The sequence below is a fragment of the Leucoraja erinacea genome, chromosome 5 (genome assembly GCF_028641065.1).
Source record: "Leucoraja erinacea ecotype New England chromosome 5, Leri_hhj_1, whole genome shotgun sequence".
Lineage (NCBI taxonomy): Eukaryota > Metazoa > Chordata > Chondrichthyes > Rajiformes > Rajidae > Leucoraja > Leucoraja erinaceus.
In genome coordinates, this window is record NC_073381.1 from 33948883 (window position 1) to 33968535 (window position 19653).

Consider the following 19653-nt stretch of genomic DNA (forward strand, 5'->3'; position numbering starts at 1 on the left):
GAGACCCGCATCCACGTGAATAACTTTGCAGAGAAGCAGAATTAACGCTTCGGGTGAATAATTTCTACTGACACATCTGCACCACGCTATCCACAGCTGCACTACTCACTTGCTACAAACAATTTCTTGCCACTTCATGCAGTTCACCTCGATTCTCCACATCCCCGAATATTAGCCATGCCACTTCCCCTCCTCGTGCGGGTAGCATTACAACGTTAATTCAAATCAAGGCCTTTCTTCTACTTTCTCAAGCGCTCTAATTGAGCCCACAATTTCAAAACAAGCACATACAGAAATGCAAGTCAGTTATAAATTTAGTTTTCAACTATTCATGTAATACTTCCTGCAATTCTGACAGTTGCAATGTTATACTACAGAATAAAATAGTTCAAAAAAATACAGCAACCTTTCACTTTCCTGTCTAATAAAATATTGTTTCCACACCACTACCAACTCAGTTGTAAACCAGCTCATCAAACAATGCAGACCTGGCCATCTTTTGATTTCCACCAGGCATGAATGCCAAAATACTACAATTATCAATATTAATAAGACTGAAGTTTGCATTCCATTTTGTAAAATGTGATGCCCCACCCATTTGAAACACTGCATACAATTGATACAATCAGATAAAACTTTATTCATCCCCGGAGGGAAATTGGTCTGCCGACAGTCACAACACACAAGCTACACAAAAACTTGAAATTAAAAGTGAAAACAAAAAAAGACAAACGACTGTTGGCTGGCTGCCGTGTGCACAGCGCCTTCACCAGAACAAATACAGACTGATCCCCTGGGCAGAGGATTCTGAACTAGAGTGCCTCCTCCCCCATACCGGGTCCCCCTTTGTTCTATCACCATGCCGCAAGGCGCCCCCCCACGCCCGGTCTCCATTGTCTTCCCCGCCTCTCCCCACGCTCATCGACCGCGAGGCCCCACCGATGCCCACGCTACCACCACCAAGACCCCACTGCAACTGAGGCCCACGCTGCCTCCACTGAGTCTCCCATCACCGCCACCCCTGAGGCTCCTTTAGCCCAGTGAGGCCTCGCCGTCCGGCTTCACCACATCCCGGTCTTCGACAGTGCAGTTGTTCGGCGGGTGGATCGAGCACCCGTGGCTCCCCAGGACACTCCCGCCACGCACGCACCTCCCCAACACTCCCACCACGCATGCGGCTCCTCGGGATAATCTTACCACAAAATATCATAATATAATTATGGAAGCCTTCCGTCACATTTTAGCCAACCCATCAATCACGGATGCCCAATTCTCTGATAATCCTGCGCTTAGTCTACTTTTTTGTTTATTAGCACAGGACTGGTGAGCTGGATGCTCTCAGCTAATGGACAAATGGCAGAGTAAAACTGGCAGAGTAAAAAGAGCAGGCATCCACTCCTTTTTGGGTAGGTCACCGGCCATCCAAGACACTCTGGTCAGACCCACTATTTGGACATAGTCTAAAAATAACTAAGAATTGTAAAAAATAAATAAAAATTAAAAAAAAGTCATTAAGGTAATACCAAATAATTAAAAATAATAAAATGAGTGGATCAAATCCTTCTGTCCAATGGGTCAATAATCCTTGTTAAGTTGCTACTCACGTGCCTGGACTATCCTTTATCGGACTTTGCTGGCGTAACCTTGCACTAAACGTTATTCCCTTATCATCTATCGATACACTGTAATGGCTCGATTGTATTCGTGTATTGTTTTTCCGTTGACGGGATAGCAGGCGACAAAAGCCTTTCGCTGTACCTTGGTACTTGTGACAATAAATTAAACTGTACTGAACTGGCGAGATGCTGAGAGCCAGGTGTAAAGTTTCACTTTCTCGCCCTCAATGAGTCACTACTGCACTGCCAGACCAAAGCACATATGGAAGTCCAAAACGTGCGGGGATACCGACAGCTGATCACTGTGTTTCCTACCAGGATTGTTGATCGTCAGTCAAAGTGATCTTGCCCAATGGTACTTAAAAGATGCCAAAACCCACTGCTTCGCTATCCTGTGTAGAAGTGCAATTTTTCATACTGGTAACAATTTGAGAGAATGTTTCTGAAGTCAGCCCTAAATTTGAAGTTGGATTTTTGTGCAGGGAGACAGAAAGCAGGAAATGTTAGGTTAGTTAGTTAGCCTGGGGAGTGAGAAAATATTGAAGTTCATTATTAAGGAAGCAGCAGCAGCAGCAGGGAATTGAAATAATCAATCACAATATGCTAAAGTGAAGTCAACGTGGTTTGATAAAAGGAAAATGGTGTTTGACAAACATATTTGTTCATTGAGGATACAATAAGCAGGGTTGGTAAAGGGGAAGCAGCAGATAAATAGCAATTGCATTTCCCTAAAGCATTTATAAAAAGCACCAAATAAAAAGTATTGGGTTAATACATTAGCACGTTTAATGGGCAAGCCAACCAACAGAAAACAGAGGGTCAGGATAAATGAGTAATTTTCAGTCTGACAAGCTGTAACTAATGGGATACCACAGGGACCAAAGCTGGGGCCTCAACTACTTACAACCTACATTAACGTTATGCATGGAAGGACTGCGTGCATTGTTGTCAAAATTTCCTGACAAGTTGTGAGGAAGCAAAAGGGACATAGGCTGCTTGAGCAAAAATTGGCAGCTGGTGTACAATATGGGGAAGTTTGAAGTTATTCACTTTGGTAGAGAGAATAGAAAAGCAACAATATTTTTTAAATGGAGAACCTGGAGCACATGGCAGTGCAGCGATATCCAAGTGCTCTCATACACTGACTAGAAAGTTAAGGGCCTGTCCCACTGTACGAGGTAATTCAAGAGTTCTCCTGAGTTCTCCCCTGATGCGAGCTTGTGTAATGTACGTAGCGGGTACGTAGGATCTCGTGGATGTCACGTAGCGGCACATACGAGTAACGGTAGGTACTCGGGAAATCCGGTAAACTCGTGACATTTTTTCAACACTGAAAAATGTCCACGAGTAAAAAAAAATACTTGTGATGAAAAAATGTTTTACTTTTTACTCGTACGAGCCCCTGCGTACCCGCTACGTACATTACACGTGCTCGAATCAGGGGAGAACTCGGGAGAACTCTTGAATTACCTCGTACAGTGGGTCAGGCCCTTTAACATGCAGGTACAGCCAGTAATTATGAAGGCAAATGGAATGTGAACAAGATGCTCATTTAATGCAGAGAACCTTTTAATGATAAAGGTACAATTAAGAGTTTTGCAGAATGCATTTGGGATAGCAGTTTTTCTAAGAAGTTGGGATAGCAGTTTTTCTAAGAAGTCTGAGCAACTAGACAGACCATCTTTTCCATTTGCAATCATGCGAACTGCTTTTTAATAGCCTGGGCAAATTAACCTTAAATTTACAAAGGAATCAATTTAAATATTTGACAGTGTTGAAGGAAAATGAATTGGTCTGATATTGTCCACAGCTGCTTCACTGATCTTCACATTCACATTAGGCAGGAAATGGTGTTGGGAAGACTGATGGGAATGAAGGCTGATAAATCCCCAGGGCCTGATGGTCTGCATCCCAGGGTACTTAAGGAAAAGTATAAAAGATGAGATAGCCGAACGTTTGGATAGCAGTAACAGGATCGGTCCGAGTCAGCATGGATTTGCGAAGGGGAAATCATGCTTGACTAATCTACTGGAATTTTTTGAAGATGTAACTAGGAAAATGGGCAAGGGAGAGCCAGTGCATGTAGTATACCTGGACTTTCAGAAAGCATTTGATAAGGTCCCACATAGGAGATTAGTGGGCAAAATTAGGGCACATAGTATTGGGCATAGAGTGCTGACATGGATAGAGAAGTGGTTGGCAGACAGGAAACAAAGAGTAGGGATTAACGGGTCCCTTTCAGAATGTCTGGCAGTGACTGATGGGGTACCGCAAGGCTCAGTGCTGGGACTGCAGCTATTTACAATATACATCAATGATTTGGATGGATGAAGGGATTCAAAGTAACATTAGCAAATTTGCAGATGACACAAAGCTGGGTGTGAACTGTGAGGAGGATGCAATGAGAATGCAGGGTGACTTGGACAGGTTGGGGGAGTGGGCAGATGCATGGCAGATTAAGTTTAATGTGGATAAATGTGAAGTTATCCACTTTGGTAGCAAAAACAGGAAGGCAGATTACTATCTAAATGGCGTCAAGTTGGGAAAAGGGGAAGTACAACGGGATCTGGGGGTCCTTGTACATCAGTCTGAATTATGTAACTATGAAAGTAAGCATGCAGGTACAGCAGGCAGTGAAGAAAGCGAATGGCATGTTGGCCTTTATAACAAGAAGAATCGAATATAGGAGCAAAGAGGTCCTTCTGCAGTTGTACAGAGCCCTAGTGAGACCACACCTGCAGTATTGTGTGCAGTTTTGGTCCCCTAATTTGAGGAATGACATTCTTGCTATTGAGGGAGTGCAGCATAGGTTTACACGGTTAATTCCCGGGATGGCTGGACTGTCATATGCTGTGAGAATGGAGCAGCTGGGCTTGTGCACTCTGGAGTTTAGAAGGATGAGAAGGAATCTCATTGAAACATATGATTGTTAAGGGTCTGGACACGCTAGAGGCAGGAAACATGTTCACAATGTTGGGAGAGTCCAAAACCATGGGCCACAGTTTAAGAATAAGGAGTAAGCCATTTAGAACGGAGACGAGGAAACACTTTTTCTCACAGAGAGTGGCGAGTCTGTGGAATTCTCTGCTTCAGAGGGCGGTGGAGGCAGGTTCTCTGGATGCTTTCAAGAGAGAGCTAGACAGGGCTCTTAAAAATAGCGGAGTCAAGGGATATCAGGAGAAGACAGGAACGTGGTACTGATTGGGGATGATCAGCCATGATCACATTGAATGGCGGTGCTGGCTCGAAGGGCCGAATGGCCTACTCCTGCACCTATTGTCTATTGGCTCTAGAAATCGTGGACGCATTGGTGATCATTTTCCAATGTTCTATAGATTCTGGATCAGTTCCTGTGGATTATAGGGTAGCTAACGTTATCCCACTTTTTAAGAAAGGAGGGAGAGAAAACAGGGAATTATAGACCAGTTAGCCTGACATCAGTGGTGGGGAAGATGCTGGAGTCAATTATAAAAGATGAAATAGCAGCACATTTGGGTAGCAGTAACAGGATCGGTCTGAGTCAGCATGGATTTACGAAAGGGAAATCATGCTCGACTAATCTTCTGGAATTTATACTTCATAATGGCATCAATGTCTCAAACAAAAAAAATAACAACACTGAAAAAAATGTTCATTCGCAGAGGGAAAAAAAAGAATGCCAAAGGAAAATGCAGTAGATGCAGGCAACAGAAAATATAAACCAGTGTTGAAAAAACATTGTGGAGAGAAAAACATTTTACATTTCAGGTTGACCTCTCTATTAACATAATGCAACCAAATAGAAAGTTAAAATATATCAAACATATGTAATAGGTGTACATACGTCCCGCCAATATATTCCATATTTGATTGTTTTTTGACTCATAGATATAATGGAGTCTATAGGTCAGAACAAGCTATATTAAAGTTCTTCACCCACGCCATTCTTGTAGATTGGCTGCCTTGCCTAATGGTGGCATCGTGCAAATTTTCTATTAAACAAAAGTACAGAAATATCTTCGATGAACTTCAAAATTGGACAAAAGTGAGTGCAATAGGTTGAACTATTCTTCTGCCATTGTGATTACAATTTCTCGGGACTGTCCACTTGCAAAATAAGCGATAGTCTTCAATAGAGAAAAAAAAATTACAAAGCAAGGTCTACGCACAAGAAACATATTTTGTTTTAACAGTACATACAGATATTTATAGTCAAATTAAAAGAGGCAAATGCTGGAGGCCAAGACCTTCCACTTGCAAGCCCCTTGTTGCTCCACTCAACAATACCAGACCTTCACCCACCAACACTTCACCCATGATGTTCTAATGTGGAAGGTCTGCACCTCCAATATACACTAGTGTTAGACATAATTACAGCCACACACACGGTACTGTGTTCTAGTTATGGTGGCAATAGACCCATGCCCACCAGTATTGTCCCTGTTATACAGATGCCCATTAGTCATGTAACCTATTGTTACACAATAATACACCAGTGCCCCAATTTGAATATAGCTATGGACTTGGGTTCACAAGTAATGTACCCCAGTGTCAGTGCAACATAGTGACAGAACCTTGACCACCAGTACTGTAGTTGTGTTATATATTGATAGACCAATGCCAACAAGTACTCCACCTAATGTTGTGCAGCGATAGACCCATGCCTATCAGCACTGGATGCCAGTTTTGAGCAGTGCACCATAGTGTACTCAAGTGATCGTGACAGAACATTGACAACCAAGACAGTACCCTAATGTTGAACAAAGATAGACCCATGCCCATCAGTACTGTAGCATACTATTATAGCCCAGCAGTATTGTACTCTGGTATTATGCAGTGACAGACCAGTACTCAACCCCAGTGTTATGCAGTGATCACTAGTTCTGTACCATAGTATTAAACAGTGAGAGACCCAGGCCTGTTAGTACTGTATCCTAGTATTATAGATAGACCCCTGCAAATGAGTACTGTACCCTTGTCATACAGCGATAGACCCATGACGACCATCTAATGTGGTACAGACATTGACACATGCCCAGTGCAGTGTAAAACAGTGGTAGAGCTGTGCCCATCAGTAGTGTACTCATTGTACAGTGATGGTCACATATCCACCAGAACTATCTATCTATCTATAGATAGATACATAGATAGATATATCTATATTTATATATATAGCTTATTGCTCTTCAGTGAGAGACTTGGGCCCATGAGTGTAGCCCAGTGTCAGCCAGTGATAAACCTGTGCCCACCAGTATTGTACCCATGATCGATCTGCGCCCATCAGTGAAGTACCCCAGTGTCACACAGTAAAAGACCAAATCGCACTAGTACTGTATCCTAATGTTATATAGCAGTAGACCCTTGCCTACCTTGTATACAGTGATAAACCCATGTCTGCCTGTACCATACTCCAGTCTTATACAAAGACAGACCTATGCCCACCAGTACTGTAACCCAATCATATACATATATCAGACCCATCTTCACCACCACTACACCTTAATGTTACATGGCGTCAGAACTATTTCAGTACTGTACTTCATCTAATACAGCAATAGGCCTGTGCCCGTCAGTGCTGCACCCCAGTCTTGTACAGAGATAGTCCTGTACTGGATTTGTACCCGTGTTATATAATGATAGACCTACACCCACCAGTACTGAACCCTGGTATTTTAATGATAGATGCATGCCCATCAGCTCAGTGCCCCTATGTTACACAGTGATAGACCTGTGCTGACCAGCTCTGTACCCCATTGTTTCAATGCTAGATTTGTGCACACTACCACTATATCCATTATTAAATGACACACCTGTGCCCACCAGCACCGTTCCCCTGTGATAGTGTCAGACCTGTGGCCACTTGTTCTACACCCTAGTGTTTCACTGATAGACCCATACCCACTAGTACTATGTCCATCATCAAATGACACACCTGTGCCCACCAGCACCGTTCCCCTGTGATAGTGTCAGACCTGTGCCCACTGTTTCTGCACCCTAGTGTTTCAGCTATATACCCTTTTCCAGAAGAACTATATCCGTTATCAAATGACAGACCTGTGTTCACCAGCGCTGTACCCCAATGTTATTCTGTGATTGACCCATGTGTTACTGTGGTCCAAGTGCTATAGCACACAATAAATTGACAGTTCTGTACCCACCAATACAGCACCATCTTTCTGCAGTAGTTCTATACACATAGCTCAGTATACCTGGGTCTGGAACTGGATAAACACCTACATATTTATGCAAGATCAGACATTTGAACCATATTCAACATGGTCCCTGGTCCTCGACACTATGAGTTCAAACATAGGGACTGGTGTTAGGTGCATGCCAGGGTTGGGGCAGATGCGGGGGGGGGGGGGGGGGGGGGGGGGGGGGGGGGGGGGGTGGACAGTCGATCGTGCCTCGTGTTACAGCTGCTGCCTCCGCAGTGCTCCTCCTCGTCCCAGCACTTCCTCTATTGATGTTGTAAGCTGCTTCGTTAAATGAGTTGGGTCTCTCTCAGGAATTCCCCTGGATTGATGGCTAACCCACAGCAAGAACATCTGGTGTGGTGAACAGCCAGTCCAGACAGAAGGGGTTGCACGCACCCACCCCCAGACCGGTTGTGGCCAGATCTAGCTTTTCACTCCAAGTACAGTCAGGACAAAATTAACAGCCAGGCTCAGAGATTATGATGTGTTTCAAGGCCATTTTATTAGACGCATTCTTAATACGAATGACTACCAAACTACGGCATTGTAATTTCAAGGATAATTAGTGATCATTCACAAATGCCGACCTTGCCAGCAAGGCTCAAATTTCAAAATATGAATTTTCAAAGTTGAAAGTACCACTAATTAACAAACATGCAACATGGAAAATTCAATGATACTTGAACAAGTTACACGTAGCATGTTAATAACACTGGAAACATTCAGCTTGAGCAACAAGGGCAAACACAAATGTCTTAGATGGTTCAAAATGTTAATGCAATGATCTGCCAAACCATAAAATCCTTGTAAGACCCCCAAGACGATCTCTGGTTGTGCCAAGTTAATTGAACCTAGTTGGTGGAGCAATCATGGCTATACAATTCCACCATCTCAGAAATTGAGGGAAAGATCAAATTCAGCAACCTTTGCTGCAGGTTACAGAAATGGAAGTTGAATTCAGAAAGGTTTGTAGTTATCTGTGATGCAGGGCTCGAAATTAGCGGTTGCCCGGGTGCCACTGACCACCCAAAGTGCTGCCGGGCAACCTAAACGCCGACTCATTTTGCCCAGCTTGGCACGCAGATTCTGGTTTATACGGAAGATAGTCACAAAAAACTGGAGTAACTCAGCAGGTCAGGCAGCATATCTGGAGAAAAGGAACGTGACGTTTTGTCTCGGCGACGGCTGTAATGCGTGGGAAAGATGCAAAGTGTGGCGTGACGGAGGGTTGCAGCGAATGACGGGCAGCGTCAGCAACGGCAGGTCCATCTCCTCCTCCTCCCTCCGCCCCCCCCCCCCCCCCCCAACCGCCATCTATCCATCCTGCACTGATTCACATCCCCCTCCCGACCCTATTGTGCTAGAAATGTCTTCAGAGCCAACATTGACTATGTTTGATAACGGAATGCAATCAAATATGTTTTAATTCCCAATGTTATTATTTGTTTTAATCCACAAAGATGGATTAATTAAATTGTGAACACGTGGCAGCAGCCTCTACGTACAGCCTGTCTGTTATTTCTATCTTTTATTTTTATTTTTAGTTAGTCCAAAGTCTGTTTTAGGGGGAAACTTTAACTTTTCTATGTGGGGGAGGGGGGCAGGGTAAGGGGGGAACCGTTTCCCAGTCTCTTCCTGGCTGGGACGCGACTATTTCTCCGAGTCGCGTCCTCGCCCCCCCCCCCACCTCACGGCCTACCAGCTGGATCGGAGCGGCCTTTCCTGCCGGGGACCGGGAACCGGACCAGGGCTGCTACAGCGGCGGCGCAGCGCTGGAGTCACCGCGGAGCGGGCGATGCCTACCTGGGTTGCCGTTTGGAGCTCCGGAGCGTTGGGCCATTGCTCCAACATCGTGGAGCTCTGGTGCGGAGAGCTTCCAATGCGGGCGGCGCTGAACAACATTGTGGAGTCCTGGGGCGCCTTGTAGAGGGTCTCCAGCAGCAGTCTCCACCCGGCGCGGCCTGCAAACTTTGGAAGCCGCCGACTCCGGTAGGAGGGGGCCGACTCTGGTGTCCACGCCGCTGAGGACGTCCCGCAGCCCCGACGTCGAACTTACAACACCCCGGCGAGCGGTCCTGAACATCGGGCCGCCCGTAGTGGCAACTGCGGAAGGCACGGGGAGGCCCTGACCACGGGGAACAATGGAGGAAGAGACTGACTTTGGTGCCTTCCCACACAGTGGGAAACTTTGATTCTGCTGTGTGGGGATGTTTTATGTCAAACCCTATAGTGTGTTGTGTCCCTTTTTTTTAAATTGCATGGGAATTTCATTTCACTGTGCCATCTGGCACATGTGATGAATAAATCTATCTTGTATCTTATTACAGAATTCATTTTAACGGCAAATCAATGCTCTTAATATGGAGTATCAGTACAGGTGCACAACCTTTTATCCGAAAGCCTTGGGACCAGACACTTGTCGGATTTCCGAATGGAAGATTTTTAGCGTAGATTAGGTAGGTAGCGCGGGCGGCTGGAGTCTGGAGCCGCTGCCTCCTCCCCGGAGACCGGGGAATCATTGTAAATTATTGCATAAATGTTAGTCAGTTAGTTTGGAGGAATTTTATGTGGGGGGTGAAGGGGGAAACTTTAATTCTTAGTCCCCTACCTGGTCGGAGAGGCGGGGAGCGGGCAATGCCTTACCGGGTCGCCGTGCAGCAAGCTCCGCAGCGCTGTGGCTGCCAACTCCCAGCTGGGGCTGCGGGCAGCGCCGGTTGGAGCTCCGACCCCGGCAACTCTACTCCTGGCTGTGCGGCGCACCAAAACCAGCACCGCCCGGCCCGCAGCCCCAGCTCCGTGATGTTGGGAGTCGGCGGCGTCGCAGCGCTGGGATACCAGCGGGGAGCGGGCTATGCCTTACCGGGTCGCCGTGCGGTAAGCTCCGGAGCGCTGTGGCCGCCAACACACAACATCACGGAGCTGGGGCTGCGGGCTTCCGGCCGCGCTGGATTTGGAGCGCCGCGCAGCCAGGAGTAGAGTTGCCGGGGTCGGAGCTCCAACCGGCGCCGCCCGCGGCCGGACGCCCGCAGCCCCAGCTGGGAGTTGGCGGCCACAGCGCTGCGGAGCTTACTGCACGGCGTCCTGGTAAGGCATTGACCGCTCCCCGCCTCTCCGACCAGATAGGGGACTAAGAATTAAAGTTTCCCCCTTCACCCCCCCCCCCCCCCCCCCCCCATCACATAAAAGCCCTCGAAAATAACTGACTAACATTTAAGCAATGATTTACAGATGTTTAAGTGTCTCCCCAATCTCCGGGGAGAGGCAGCCGCTACAGTAATACAGACCTGGGTTGACCATGGGTCGTTTCGGGTCAAGTTTGGCGCCAAACGCGAGCTTTGGTGTGCAGACGACATCCTGGTAAAAATCAAAGATCTTTGGTAAAAATGGCCGGTTTTCGGAGTTTTTCGGTTTGCGGAACTCCGGATAAAAGGTTGTGCACCTGTACTGTTATTTTGATGAGCAACATTCACAACTACACGTTGGATTTATCCAGATTTTACCTCTACGGTCGGTCATATACATCACAAATTTAGTCAGGAGATATTTCAGTTGAAATTTTAACGTTAATTCTGGTGGGAATGATTGAAAAAGCATTTATCAACAATTTTTTTTTAATTTGGTGCTTACAAACTGGGTATCTTCATTGCTGTTCACAACACATACATCTAATCTGAATGTCCAGTAATGTGGCGTCTTGACACCTTTAAATATATTACCAAAAGAATATTTGCCGCATTTATGTCCTTTGGCCATTTCTTGTTAGTTACTGTAATGTTTAACCTGTCAGATGGGTAGTCAGTTTTAACAGCTATTATCATAAAATGCCTTGCAACCTGTATATCTTGTTGTGGATAAATTATGTGGGAAGCGAGAGTGTTTCTGTACCAATAGCAATAACGACACATGCTATGGCCATGTCATGGTAATTTTCAGTCCTTCACAGAAAACATGCTTCCATCATCAGCAAAATTATAATACAGTATCTCAACTCTTTTTTACATATTGCAATTAATGCAATTTCTATTATTTCTTTCCACTTTCAAACAAAAACGTGGTTGGATTATTCAGCGTATGATCAACGTGTCAATAAATCTGCAGTGTGCGTATGTTACCATGGTCCAAGATTTATTGACACAAGTTGATCATACGCTGAATAATCCAACCACTTTTTTGTTTGAAAGTGGAAAGAAATAATAGAAATTGCATTAATTGCAGTGTGTAAAAAAGAGTTGAGATACTGTATTATAATTTTGCTGCATGTCATTGTGGTATATATCATGTCTTGATTGGTGAATTTGTTTAGTTTGCGACTTCATTTGAAGCAGAAATAATATGTGAATGTTTCATTGAGCATAATTCCGACTGGTAACTACGCATTTCGTCCGAGCAGATTATCGCACACGTCATGCAAGTCATCTTAAAAGATCACCTAAACTGTCATTTGGCAACCTAAAAAGCTGCAAAGGTTGCCCGGGCTGGCAACAGGGGAAAAAAGTTAAGCGAGAGCCCTGTGATGACCTTCGCAGTCAAGTAGACAGTCCTCACATCGGAACAAAGACAACTTGAAAGGTGTTCAAGGCACTATACACAATATAAGACATTAAGGGATTGATACCTTCAATGCATGACCAAAACCAAGCATAAATAAACAGCCAGTTAATAAGTTGTAGGAGCAGAAGTAGACAATTCGACCCATCAGTTTCTACTCCACCATTCAATCACAGCTTATTTATCTCTCCCTCTCAACTCCATTGCCCCGCCTTTTCCCCATAACCCCCGACACCCGTACCAATCAAGAATCTATCTATCTTTGCCTTAAAAATATACATTGATTTGGCCTCCATAGCTTTCTGTAACAATGAATTCCAAACTCATCTCACTCCGACTAAAGAAATTCCTCCTCATCTCCTTCCTAAAGGTACGTCCTTTCATTCTGAGGCTATGGTCTCTGGTCCGAGACTCTCCCTCTAGTGGAAACGTCCTTGCCACATCCACTCTATCCAGGCCTTTCACCATTCGGTAAGTTTCAACGAGGTCCCCCCTCATTCTTCTAAACTGTAGTGAGTACAGGCCCAGTGCAGTTAAACGCTTATCATATGTTAACCCAATCATCCCTGGGATCATTCTCATAAACCTCCTCTGGGCTCTCTCCAATGCCAGCACATCCTTCCTCAGATATAAACTTCCATATAATGAACAGCGAGAACAGAATGAAATTATCAAAACTGGAAAATGACCAAACATAAAGAAGGAAATAATGTTAACTTGCACTGCTAGCTCAAAACTAAAAATAAAGTTTCAAACAAAATAAGGAGAGCAAAGGGAAAGGAAAAATGTAATGGAAATGCTGACTTTTATTTATATCATTCCACACATGAAGCTCACATACTGATGATTATGGAGCATTTTATGTTCTTTATTTCAGGTTTCCAGTATCAACTTTCTGAGATTAGGATATTTCATGTTCACAGCATTATAATCCAGAGGAAATGCTGGATAATGTATTAAACGCTCTGCCACCAGCTTTTTAAGAGACTAGATTTTAACAACTGATCAGTCATGATCAGTTGTTAAAAGGACATTCTTGCCATAGAGTGAGTACAGAGAAGGTTCACCAGACTGATTCCTGGGGTGTCAGGACTTTCATATGAAGAAAGACTGGATAGACTCAGTTTGTGCTCGCTAGAATTTAGAAGATTGAGGGGGGATCTTATAGAAACGTACAAAATTCTTAAGGGGTTGGACAGGCTAGATGCAGGAAGATTGTTCCCGATGTTGGGGAAGTCCAGAACAAGGGGTCATAGTTTAAGGATAAGGGGGAAATCTTTTAGGACCGAGATGAGGAAAACATTTTTCACACAGAGAGTGGTGAATCTCTGGAACTCTCTGCCACAGAAGGTAGTTGAGGCCAGTTCATTGGCTATATTTAAGAGGGAGTTAGATGTGGCCCTTGTGGCTAAAGGGATCAGGGGGTATGGAGAGAAGGCAGGTACAGGATACCGAGTTGGATGATCAGCCATGATCATATTGAATGGCGGTGCAGGCTCGAAGGGCCGAATGGCCCACTCCTGCACCTATTTTCTATGTTTCTATGATCACATTGAATGGCGGTGCAGGCTCGAAGGGCCGAATGGCCCACTCCTGCACCTATTTTCTATGTTTCTATGATCACATTGAATGGCGGTGCTGGCTCGAAGGGCCAAAACTCCTGCACCGATTGTCTATTGATCAGTAGATTCTTGAAATGAAAGATTATGTGGAACATGATGCTTCCTAACATGGGATAGTTTTATAAAATCTTATATCAAGAACCAAGTATCAAGGTTGACTCAAGGTAGATTGGGATATTATGTACATTACCTGATTTACTACTGAGGGGCAAAGGAAATCCTTTATTCCACCAACACTCATTCAATTATGAATCCAGTACTGTGAACTTGGACTGTGGTAGGAATTGGTTCAAAGCATTAAAACTTCATCCTCAGTTTTTCTTTACATATCTACTCAGACCCCAGGATATGCCTGAACTTTTTTAAATCAATTACTTTTATTCAAACACTTACTTGATCTGGGAAGATAGAGACAGTAAGCTGACACCGTTTGTGGTTCGAGCGGATGGTTCGATAATGAGAGAAATGAGTTACGCAGCAATGTGGAATAAGTTAAATAATATGAATTTTAGTTTAAGAAAATCACTAAAAACATGTAAAATTCCAGAATAGCTTCAAAAATTATCAGTGCAGTTGATAATTTCTCTAACCTGCTTCATTGTTTCCACTATCCATATGAACACAATGGCAACATGCATTGTACTGCGGCTTGGAAACTAATGTTACGGCAAAAAGAAAGATGTTTGAATTAACTTCCGGCTCACTGACTGACGATGCAGTCGAGATAAATAGTCACCATGAGGCAAATATCTGCTGGAAATGTGTCAAAATGAAAATATGAAGGTCATTTTTCTCTTAAAATTTTAACGTGTTACAGACTTCACAGAATATTTATTAACAACATGAACTGGTCCAATCCATTCACTTTAATACATTTCCTGAAATTAAATATGTAATCCAAAACTACCACTATAAAAATGAACCATACAATTAGCACGCACTGCATACTTCAACAACATAATCTGGTTTAAACGCATGTCCATTGCTTACATAATATATACTTTTCAGTGCAGGGACAGAGGATTTAATATCCTATCACCAGCAAATAGGATGTTGTAGAATCAAGCAGCAAGCTCAGATTTACTGCACCTGAAAGATATTTTTTTTTTTTGGTGTATTATTACATAAGTTAATTATTCAAGTTAAACTTTAAATATTGCAGCACTGTATGTTGATGTATATGCCAACATTTTAATTATTTTAACAAGTAATAAAAAAGATGTAAGATGCTGGACATTTTTACGAGTATAATACAAACAAGAAAATCCACATATATTTATAGGAAGCAATTTCTCATGTATCTCACATTGATGTCATTATAAGAACCCAACCGAACTAGGAGTGATGGTTTATCTCCATGAATCATTAGTACGCAAATAATATTTTCAGCTAAACAAACAAAGCTCCCAATATGTACCAAGAAACTACAACAACAACAACGTTTATTTACATAATGTATTTGTGGTTAGATAGACCAAAGCATATCACAGGGGTATCATTAAACAAAACTTGACACCTACACACATAATTGGTCAATGAATGAGACATATTTACTCCATACACACAAGGGACTGTTTACAGTTCAACCAAGCAACAGATCTACACATTTTTGGGATGTGGAAGAACACCTAGAGGAAACCTATGCAGTCACAGGGAGAAGGTGAAAACTCCATACAGACAGCACCGGAGGTCAGGATCAAACCCAGGTCTCTGGCACTGTGAGGCAGCAACTCTACTAGCTACACCACTATGTCACCCATCTTCTCCATCTTAAAAGATGGAGAATTAGGTTACCTTGCTGGACCATGTTACCGAGAGATTTTTTTTTTAAAAACAAGGAATTAAAGCAGTTCATAAAAAAAGCTTTAAGCAGTCAGTGGGAGTTGGTGTAAAATCGGATTGAGACGGCTGAGTAGAAGATTAAAGTTAAAACAATATTACAAAAATAGTCTACAGATAACCAACAGGTTGAGGTATATAATCTTGGTACATGAATTACATGACATGACCAAGTGATAATTCGGTCATCTGCTTCTTGGTCAACCTTATTCTCGATGGCTTTCATTCAGTACAGTAGAGAGTGCAGGGATCATGAAAATTACTGATGAGCTAGCACAATGTATTTTGCATAAATGTTAAAGGCCAACATTTAAAAAATAATGGAAAGGGAATTAAAGAAAAAAAAGATTTAGACATACAGATAATAATAGATGGGTTTGACATTATGCGTCAGTTAGATTGCAGGAATGTCCACAGCTTAAATATGGATAAATGAATAAAGATAAAATAAGCTAAAATGTATTTGAAGTGTTCACGTAATAAAAGTTGATATGCGATGGGGTAATTTACAAGAGTTACAATAAGAGATTTCAGTAAACATTTGGACGCAGCAATTGAATAAATGAAAGTGTTGTCAAGGCAGCGTTCTTTCACAATACCAAATTAGTATTAAATCTACATAGATATTAGTGGAAATCTATGAACAATGCATTAAAAACTAAACACTGAAATAAACTTTTAGTAAGGGTGGATGGCTTACAACAGACTACTATCTGTGGAAATACAACAGCTGAAACCTGCAATTAACCAAAATGGAAATGCCATCTCCACCTCCTCTCCTCACCAAGTAACTGAATATTTTTGCTTGCAATTACATTTCCATGCGTAGCTCGGTAACACTGACCAAAACGCAATTATAACTTCTCCACAGAACTGAAGATCCTATGTATATACCCACGGGCTCAATAACATCACAATTATTTGGCAATCAAGGCAATTCCAATCAGATTACAGTCAAATATATCTGCAAATTTCCTCAAATGATAACATCTGCAAAGCAATGGCAAGTGTTTCAACGCAACTATATTTGCCCAGATATTTGAGCCATCAGTAGCCCATTTGCAGATCCGTTTATTGTAATGTCACTGCAGGATCCGTGTACCCATAAAACAACACTGGAAACCAGCTTTGATCTATTCTGCTCATCTTCAGGCAACAAGAAATGCCACTGTGGCAAACCAAGATCAACACACTGCCATCTCTCTCTCTCTCTGCCAAGATCTACAGCATCGCCAGTGTCTTGCAGACCATAACTGCGCCCTGAATTAAATCACACTGCGCCCTGAATTAAATCACACTGTTCGGATTTCAAACCCAGAAGAAATGGGCAGAAGTTAATGTTATGTAAACTTAGGTAAAGGCTCGAGTCATGGGAGGGGGTGGGGAAAAAAGGGTGCATAATACCACGCAGCTACACTGGGTAACTGGCACGAAGCCATCTCTTCTTCTGCAAGCCAAAAAGCCTACTTAATGTACTTTCCCCGGAGTAATTTCTGCAATAAATTTTCCGCCAGCGAGCCTCAAAAAAAAAGCGGCTTACACCGGTTCTTCACACACAAACACAACGCCTTATAATCACCACTTTCATTCCCACTCCAGGGATGGAGCAGAGGAATAGGGAGAGACGAGAGGGAAACCCCTTACCTGCATCTGTTGTATTTCTCCCTGAAGTCTCCGGTGGAATCCAGAGGTGTGCCGTGCACTTAGTCGGCTATATGTTGGCGTGCCCCATGCATTAGTTTCCCTCGGGGGGGGTGGCGGCGGTGACGGCTAACGGTGCAGCGCTCCAGCTCCGGCTCCGGCTCAGCTCCCAAGTCGCTAAAACACCACAAGCTGAAGCTGTGCGCGAACCCGCTCCCGGGACCCGCCTCGCCTTGCCTTGCCCGCGCCGCTGATTGACAGCCCGGAGCGGTCCCGGGAACTGTAGTCCAATGGCAATGTGCAAAGCGAGTCCGAAACTACACCCCTCCCTCCCCGCTCTCCCTCCCCTTACTTCAGGAGGCGTAGTGAGGGATGCACCAAACAGTGCCCCTCCTCCCCTCGCCTTTTTCCTGGTTTTCGGATGTTCCGCTGCAACCCACTAGGTCAGAAACTAGACATGTTAAAAGGCAACACTGACATTTTGTGGAAGTGTTTTTCATTTTGCAAAGTGCAAAGATCCTGCTCAGGGTAACTGCCCAACAAGGGCTGACTCATTGGCAGCACCATCTTGTGGCAACAGCCTGCACGAGCAGTAATGACATTTCTTCAGGATGATTTAGGTTCGCAGTATTTATTGTTCTCAATCTGCATTTAATTGGCTTATGAATAATACTAAGACTGTCGTTTAAAAAAAAAGACGAACAAATCAAACATTTCCGATTAAATGACACAGAGCTGAAATTTTAGCGTAATCATTTTGCAATCTGCAGCTGCGGTCCTGCTGAATGTTTACAGCATTTTATTTTTTATACTTATCTCCTGCATTGTTTTTTTTTTAACAAGTTAAACACTTCTCCACCGAAGATACAGTATAAGAAACCCCTTTTACTCAAAATGGGATTGCTATTGTAAACTTTATGTATTACCGCTGCAGGGTTGAAACAATAAATACAGTACACGTGCATAAAATACAATCAATATTGTTAAGCAAAGTGCTAATCTCAAGCAAAAGAAAAATCGCTGAATTATATCAAAGCAGTTTAAACATTATCTTCTTTACAGAGTAATACTATTACCTGTATCTCTGATTTGTACCTTAGTTTCATACACCCACTCCGAAGCGAATAGAGTTTTAATTATCAAATGCCCCATATGTGCAATGTACTGGAGCCACATTAATCATCTCTCTGGTACATAGCTGTGGGTTTCATCCCTGATGCTGAAGCTGATTAGAGCAGTACATCTGGGTCGGCTTTGCTCTATGTATCCTGGACTAGACCGTAGACCTGATTCCATTTTAGCTTTGTTCTATTTGATGTGTCTTTTAGTTCTGCCTTCATGCCTATCCTTCCAGCTAGTCTGGCTGTAATTTGTTGATGAAATAAGGTAATAGTTGCAGGTTTCTGTCTCTGCTTTCTGGTGATTGCAGTTTCAAATCAAATATTATTTTCTGCTTGCTGGAATTCAGTTGCATCTTAACTTGTTCAGAACTTTTTGTAGATGTTTAAATCTCCTGTGATAATACAGAATACTTTGTGCAAATTTGTCAATTCAAAAACCATTATCTCGGCCATTGTTTTTATTGAATTAGTTTATGAGCTTTGGCATTCCACCAAAATAACTTTTCATCTGTATAAAAAGATGAGTGCTCTGTGATATCTCTATCTATCTATCTTTCTTCTATCTTCTTCTATCTATCTACACATACACACACACACAAATATATATATATATACACACACACACACACACACATATATATATATATATATATATATATATATATATATACACACACATATATATATACACACATACACACACATATATATACACACACACACACATATATATATATACACACACACATATATATATATATATATATATATATATATATATATATATATATACACATTATACATGCATACATAAATATACATTACTAAAACTCTGATCTTGTTATCTTCCGGTTTGTGCGGTCTTTCTATTTGCACAAAAACGGTTTGAGATAGCGCTATGATTATTCGCCAGTTCACTCACCATTCTCCTATGCTGCGATTCCACCATGTTTCATTCCGATTGGTTGAATGTCATAAAAGTTAGCGAGGTTTAAAAAAATCTTTAAAACCGCGCGGATTAGTCTCTTCCCCTGTCACTCACCGGGATGGTCCGCCCCTTCCTGCGCGATCACGTCTTTACTGGAGCTGA

At 43.0% G+C, this 19653-nt stretch overlaps 1 protein-coding gene across 4 annotated transcripts in view; it reads right to left on the minus strand.

The window, feature by feature from the left end:
• The window catches only part of LOC129697109 (CYFIP-related Rac1 interactor A), a 179644-nt gene extending 161931 nt beyond the window's left edge, over positions 1–17713 (minus strand). For 3 of the 4 annotated variants that reach the window (XM_055635337.1, XM_055635335.1, XM_055635339.1), the window contains exon 1: positions 17446–17712. The gene's annotated coding sequence lies outside the window, so the exon portion shown is untranslated. Of the gene's footprint in view, positions 1–17445 lie in introns of all 4 variants that reach the window. The other variant, XM_055635336.1, reaches the window with a different exon arrangement.
• Positions 17714–19653: the final 1940 nt, after the last annotated feature.